At 46.8% G+C, this 7951-nt stretch overlaps 1 non-coding gene across 1 annotated transcript; it reads left to right on the top strand.

Moving 5' to 3' along the window:
* Positions 1 to 398: 398 nt before the first annotated feature.
* EV420DRAFT_t305 lies at positions 399 to 493 on the top strand. Its single transcript has one exon. It is a non-coding gene; the product is annotated as a tRNA-Arg (tRNA).
* Positions 494 to 7951: the final 7458 nt, after the last annotated feature.

The following is a 7951-nucleotide window of genomic DNA, read 5'->3' as shown; positions in this document are numbered from 1 at the left end:
ACGCGCCTGGTATCTTTGAACTCCTCGCCGTCCCGTAAATCGGACGAGGCACGAGTGTAAATGAAGCCTGAAAAATTTCGGCTATAGAAACAGTCACAAAATCAGACCCAATAGAGGTTCACCATTTTAAGTACTCCAAGAAAAGCTGTAAAGGAGAACAGTCCGCCCTATGCTGGAGATGGTTTTTAGTCACACTGGTCCAGGCCAAGGGTTCAGATGTCACATGTGTCACTAGCATTGTCCATTATACGGATCAACAGAGTGTGTGTTTGGTGGTCATCCGAGGCACCACGACACAATGGCAGCAGTTGGGAGAAATGTCAAAGACGGGATGGATTAGTGTCACGGAATTCATACACCATAGGGGCACAGATTAATTAAATGGATTATATCATTATGCCGTCGTAGCGCAATGGTAGCGCGTCGCTTTCCTATATCGCATTTATTGAATTGTGTTAGGCGAAGGTTGCGAGTTCGATCCTCGTCGTCGGTATTTTTGCCGTATCTTCGTCACTTGGTCGATTAATTAATAGTAAAACTGTACAGTTGTGGACAAGCAAAGCCCGCTAAAAATCCGACCCATTTTTAGAAGGACCCTGGTCAGGTAAACGACGGGGTTTTTTTTGCACGAAAGTGAAGGTATGGACATAATAAAGATATTTGACGTGCCGATTCCCCGTAGCATGAGTTTTGACCAAAAATCTTCCCAAAAATTTGGCGTACCCCCTAAAAGTCGTGGGAAAAACTTCGGAGATAGCGCAATCGACTCCTTTTCAAAATCTGCATCTGACAGCATCAAAATTGTAAAAATTTATCGAGCCATTCATCCACAAACTCGCCATTATGGGAGGCAGGGGCAGGCTTCCAAAGCACGTGAATCACAACATTGGGGCTCTTTTTTTTTGAATCTATATTTCGAAACCGCAACCCAAACATCGGGGCTCTGAAATCATGCTGCCCAGTGCAGGGGGCAGGTAGGTAGCAATGTAGAGTTAATGCCTGTGTCAATCACACCGAAAGATGAGAATTTGGGCGCAACCAGAATGTGCGCAGCAAACTTTTTGGGATTGATTTTGGTAGATATTTTACTTTGTGCTCCCGAAATTTATCTCTAGCGTACAAACTAAGTCCTAAAATGTAACAATTGTGTTCACACCAAATAACAAATTCTGTGGAAGACGTCTGCCGAGCCAATAGGCTCTTCGGAGACTGAATTGATTGGTTTATAAGCGCTTACAGGGGAAATTTCAAAGTGTTTGGGGAAGCTGACGGTTTTCAGCCTGGAATGATGCTGATTGAGGCTATGTTGACGGACTGGATGACGTATGACTTATGCTAGAGAGGCCAACACTCCTGTCATGCCTAAGTTTCCGCACAAAGTTGAAAGGAAACGTACAGTGGCACTGAAAAAGTTTCCAGATACAGTTTCCGTCAAGCCAGAAACATGATTCCCCCTGCCAAACACTCATTTCCAGCAGACGGAAATCTATCTCCGGAAACTTTTTCAGTTCGGCGAACCATTTCCACCTGATTTCCTTTGTGCGGAAACATTTGGGGGACAGTAGTGCAAAAGAGGTACACACAATTCGATTGTTTGGTCCAAATTTTTGGCGCCGCAAAAATGTCGTGGGAAAAACTTCGGACGATGTTTTTTGGACGTTTTCGGCCTCTGGGATTCTGAATCTGAACTTAGATTTAGCCCCAAAAATCTAGTTTAGCCGGAAATTGATTGGCGGGCTTTGCTTGTCCACAACTGTAATACTCCCACAATTCTCCTCGAACAAAAACATACATTATTGCAAGGTTGTCTCTGTGCCGTTTTGCGGCCACATTGCGACACCCGTGCTCTTTTGGCCTTTGGGTCCCAGAGCGAGACTTTTTGGGTTTTGTCATTGAAACCGCGGATTTTGGAAACAATTCAAAACGGCGTCGATCACTGGCTATTAGGTCCATTCTCTTGAGGATGCCCGTCGCCATAGGAAAGGTCTCCCTCGATATGTACAATAGGCCACCACTTACATGAGCCACTTTTCGACAATAAGCAAGTTGCACAGGATAGTAATCGCAATGGTTTTACTCCTGGTTGCCTTTTGGCTTTGGCAAAGACATGTCCCGTCGAGCTTTGACCAGATCTGTACGCAAGGAGCCATCAAAGACAATGTCCCCATAACCAGTAACTCACCTTTCGCCAACCCTTATAAGAGGCTTGCAAGAAGCTTGACACGGCCATCCCGTACGGCCTTCCCACTTCATCCTCTTCCATAATACTTTCTCTCGCCATTTTTCTTCTTTATCTGTTGCTATGTCGCACCAAACAACCTCGGAGTCGACTAACAATGACTCCAAGACTTCTGTGAGTTTCAGTACGATTACCTTAGTGGCATTCGGATCTATCACTGATACAATTCATGCAGCGCGTGGGGTGCCAGTTCTGTGACAAGACCTACTCCTGCAACGAAGGCCGCAACCGTCATGAACGTACTGTACATAGCATTGAGTACGTGATCACTATTTGATTCAAGTCGTTCAGCCATTGACTGGATACGTAGACTCGCCAATGTTGAAGCATACACCCACCCACGGTGAGCCTTGCATTCCCGACTCGATACGATCATCTTCATTCTGACTTATCCTATGATCCCAATCAGCACCGGCATCAAGTACTTCAAATGCACAACGCCAGGGTGCCCCTTCATGGCCAGAAACATGCTTACCGTCTGGGATCATCGCAAGTCCTGTGGCGAAGTCCCGAATGACCAACGACCAGAAGAAATCCCCACCCAAGCCGAAACCACTACTGCCGATGACGACCTAGCCTTGGGCCAGAAACTCTTCCCATTCCTGTTCGACGGGCAGACTGCTCTATCTCAATCAACCAATATCCCTTTCGCAGACAGCAACTCTTCGTGGGACAATTTCAGTTTCCCACCTAACTCATGGCAAGCGTATCCCCCCGCTAGACTGGCTGAATATTCTGGATACGCCACGGAGTCCGGGCAGCTACCATTCGATTCTTCGCTGAATACAGGGAGGCAGAGTATGGAAGAAATGTTGTTCACTTTGAGTCATACTGGACAAAACGCCGTCCCTCTTGACCTCCAGGTCCAGGGAGCCAGTTCAAGCTCGAATGGAAGAATTGCCGCGACCCCTTCATCATCCTCGGATATTTCATTCTCCTTCGCTTCCTTCGAAATCGACGAATCGCATTCGTCTACATCAGCGACGAATTTTGCACGAAATGGTGACTTTGATATGAGGGTGTAACATCTATTCCTCTATTTCGCCGTACTTTGTATAATTGTTGGCTCTGTAACTCATAGTAACACGTTAGTATGTCCCGTCGCCCGTCATTTAAGGCCTAAAGCATTAGAACGTCCCAATTGAGGAGAAATGGAACTTTAGGTATGCTGCTTCAATCGTTTGTTTGCTCCCAATCGTCAATTGCATAATCAGCAATCAGCGAACTGTCTGACTAGTTAGTGCATTAGTACATGATTGACGTCAAATAAGTAGCTTCTCAGGAATCACTTACACTGCGCTTTTGGAGATGTGTACCGATGCTACGGTCCATTCAGCTCTTAAATACGTCGTCTTGCCATCGGAGTCGTAAACACCGCGACTACAGCGATGGCTGAACTTTAATGGAGCGAACTACAAAACATTGAAATACCACGGGCTGGAGGAGAAACTATGATGAGGAGAGATGCGATGCTACAGAACCCAATTCAAATTTGGACTATGTAGATGGCCGTAAGAGATATAGGCAAATCCAACGTTCAAGCTGGCGGTACTGCTTACTTCCAGTCGAAATTGGAAAAAAAGACTGACGCGTTGTATCACGTGCTACACGTGTTATTTAGGGGCGGCTCACTCAACCGAGTCAACTCTCTTGCTCACTCGTGTTCATCATGCATGCCCGTCCACCGACAGTGCAAGTGAAAATGCAGGCAATCAGTAAGGAACTACACACCGACTCTCATCCCATATTCTAATGATCGTCCCCAGTTGTTACTTGACAGCCTTCAGGGATAAAAACAGATTGAACCCTCTTTCCCCGCTCGTATGATACAGTGCACATGTCGCTTTCTCCGGATGATTTGAATCTGATGCGCCGTGAATTCATAGCTCGCTAAACTGGTCTTTTTCCCGCTTTCCGCTCTAGCCTTTATCTTAAGATTCCCTTGGCGTCGATCCAGCGTTGTAGCTTCGACACTCGTAAATTCCTTTTTCAATTTTGGGAAAAACGAGAACAAAAACTTGATTTGATGAATCCCCTATTGTATATTTTCATCTCTCCCTTCTGATATCTCTAATTGGCATATAGGGAGTACGGGGAACGCGACGAGATATCGAGGGACTGATGCTCAATTTCAGAGCTCATGCACAACATTACTGATATGACCCGGTAGGACCGTAGAGGCAAAGATCCGTGTACCAGTGTTATCACCATCAAGATCCGTTCAATGAAGGTGTGCTTGTCCAATGTTAACCTTGTTTGACACTAATTCATATACCAGGTCCCAGGACCTACAGACTCAGGCGCCTTTCTAACTTTACTTGAAGTCAACTGCGTATATATAGTGTGAGTGAAACCTCTGCACATACGAAAGATCAACCCTTACCATGATATTGTCTCGTTTACAGCCTGCTTCCGATCACGATCCTCCTGATGCGTCTCCACCCCTTTCAGATGATAAGCAGCAAGAGGAATCGGGAGTCGCTATAGATGGTGAAATGGAGAAGAAGTACGTCCTTCATACTTGCCCAGAATTTTTCTGAACAATTCCAAATGCTGCGGCCTACCAGATTACTCAGGCGGCTTGACTTCCGTATCATGCCTATGTTAATGCTGGTGTACCTGTTCCACTATTTCGCCCGAGCGAACATTGTAAGCATGTTCATCATGAATTCGACTAAGATACTCATGCTTACAATAGGGAAACGCCAAAATCCTGAACGCCGATACAGGCGATTCCCTTGTCCAGGTTCTCCATATCACAGATCACCAGTTTGCTGTCGTTCTGATGGTTTTTGTCGTCCCATTTGTGCTGTTCGAAACTCCATCAAACTATCTGCTCAAATATTTCTCTCCGCCGCGTTGGCTGGCGTTTATCATTCTCGGTTGGGGAGTGACGGATATGGTCATGGCCGCGTCTCAGAGCTACGGCGCATTGCTTGGGTTGCGGATCTTGCTTGGGACATTCGAAGCAGGTCCGTTGGACATCTTGTAGCGTCAATCAGATACTGATAAACTTGCACTAGGCTTTGCCCCGGGAATGGTCTATTTCCTTACTTTGTATGTCCTTATGTCTTGAGATGATCTCCTGATTGCTTTCTTACTTTTAAAAGCTGGTACAGGCTTCAAATGCCCAGCTGTTCACTGTACCGCCTTTTGCCATCGCATTTGCGGTTACTCCTGCGATATCGTGGGTGGCGGATAGATATCGAGTATGGTCCATGTGTGTACTGGTGTTCATGATTCTGGCCGGGGTTACTTTCATCATCAGTGGTATGTCTTGGTACTGTAGCCGGTGAAACATTGGTTTATGATGTTCATAGGTTCGCTACCGCCGACCTCCAAAGCGCGCTATGCAATGCTCTGCTTAGGAACAACGTTTATCTTCGCGTGTACTCCGTCGCTTATTGCATGGCTTACCGGAAACATGCATGATACCAACGCGGCAACTTTGGCTATTCCGATGAATATGGCTATCGGCGCGCTAGGTCAGATAGTTGGTATGCTGCCCTTCTCTCCTTTTAGGTTTATATGCACCTTGTACAGGTTTCTTTATATACAAGTCCAAGGAAGCTCCAGGATACCCAACTGGGCATTTTACAAATGGGGCGTTACTTTTGGCAGGCGCGTCAGGTGTAAGGATGCTGAGAGCTATTTACCAGAGGAGAAACGAGGGTTCCGGCGTTGGGCAGAGTATTTGGCATGTTTAACATGTGTAGAGGATAACACAAATTTAGACTTTTCCTGCCTGTCTGAAGCCACGTCACGTCCGGAATAATTGCAACGCGTTTCACTTGCTTTGAATTGCGATTAGACGCGTCGAGTCACCTCACGTGGTGTGACAATTTTCTTGGTCGACAAACCGTCCAAGTGTTAGCGGTAGGAAACGTTATTCACTTCCTTTGTATTATGAACAGTAGATGAGCAAGAATGCTCTGCAGTTTCAAAAAAATTCTCCCAAATTGAAGAATAAATATCGACACCTAGCGATGCACCCATAGCTTGCTCATAGCTGAGCATGAGTGCTCACCCAAAGCATCATCTCCACTTCCTAGATGGCATGCACCGAAGGCAGTTTAATTGATGCTGATGCAGACCGTATTGCTCACTCTGCACTCGGTTCTCCTCAAGGAAAGTACCCTCTCTTCCATGAATCCATGATACGCCGCGTGAAAGACCCCTGGTCGAATTTGAGCAGACGGATGCTTTCATTATTCTCCGCATTTAACAGTCAGACCACCGAGGCCTTTAATATCGTCGAGTCAATATGGAGTCCAGGTATGATGTCTTTCCTTCTGTCAAAAGCTGATATCTTATTACAAATGATAGATACCTTGCCCTTTGTTTCTCTCTTTACCCCATGCGGTTGGAGGCTGTTCAATTTCGACATCCAGAATAGTCCTCAACCTAATCGATCTTGGGACCCCTGTGGAGCTCTGTACGGAAGTAGTCCCTGCGCTCGCCGAGACCAGAGTTTCCTTTTCTCGCGAAAAAAAACACCCTGTATTCAACTTCTCACTGAATAGATACAGAACCAATCCTGCCGTTATTACAATAACTAGAGCCAGGCAGGACCCCTCCTCGTCGCTGAGCAAGCCCTAGTCGTGTACAGATTATTCTTGTATTACGTTTACCACTGCTTTTGTTTGTCGGCGTGACAGGACATGTGCAATTCACACTATCCACGGACTTTGTCCGACACCTAGCTCTAGATTCCTCCTCTTATAGATGACCCTTAAGATTCCGACACCTAATGCACCTACTAGCAATGCTGCCCCATTCGTAAAATGTCCGGTCGGATAGCCAGGAGCTTCACTAGACTTGTATATGAATATTCCTACAGAATAAGCATTCAGCTACGAGAACAAAACGCAAGACAAGACTGACCTATCATCTGGCCCGCCGCCCCAAAAGCCACATTCACAGGAATTGCCAGTGTCGTCGCATTCGTATCCCGTAGATTGCCAGTAAGCCATGCCAGTAGGGAGGGGTTGCCAGCGTAGGAGAACATCGTTCCCAGGCAGAGCATCGCATACCGCGCCTTGAATGAAGTTGGTGGAAGCGAACCTGCAAACACGCATGCCTCAGCGCGATCTAGAACGCCGTTGATAAAAGGCTTACTGTGAATGATAAATGTCATTCCTGCTAGAACCATCGAGACCATCGCACACATCGACCAGGTCCGATAACGATCTGCCACCAAGGACACCACTACAGTAGCCACGAATGCCACAGCAAAGGGCGGTACCGTGAATAATTGAGCGTTGAGCCCTCTATACCCCAGTCCGTCGACAATTGTAGGTGTAAATAACGATATACTCGAGAACGGGATCGATACCGAGATAAACACCACATAATGCAAGTATAATCGCCAATCTTTCACCGTAGATTTGGCCCCATCCCATGTAATCCTGGCATACCCCAGAGACGTGGACGTCTCTTGGTTCAGCCGCTGGACGGCGAGAACACGGTCGTCTGGTGATAGCCAGGCCGCTTTCTCAGGGTAGGAGGGAAAGAAGAAATACACGAGTATTGCGAGGAGACATGACGGTGCGCCTTCGATGATGAATAGCCATCGCCAAGCTTGTAGGCCTCTGACTCCGTTCATAAACCCTACTCCGTACGCGATGCTACCGCCGAATGCGCCTCCGAGTGGCGCACCTGCGATGACATATGATAAACGGAGCGCGCGTTCCTGGAGTCGATACCAGCTGC

This window comes from Desarmillaria tabescens, assembly GCF_030435595.1.
Source record: "Desarmillaria tabescens strain CCBAS 213 chromosome Unknown EV420scaffold_137, whole genome shotgun sequence".
Taxonomy (NCBI): Eukaryota; Fungi; Basidiomycota; class Agaricomycetes; order Agaricales; family Physalacriaceae; genus Desarmillaria; species Desarmillaria tabescens.
This window is presented reverse-complemented; position numbering and strand designations above follow the sequence as displayed.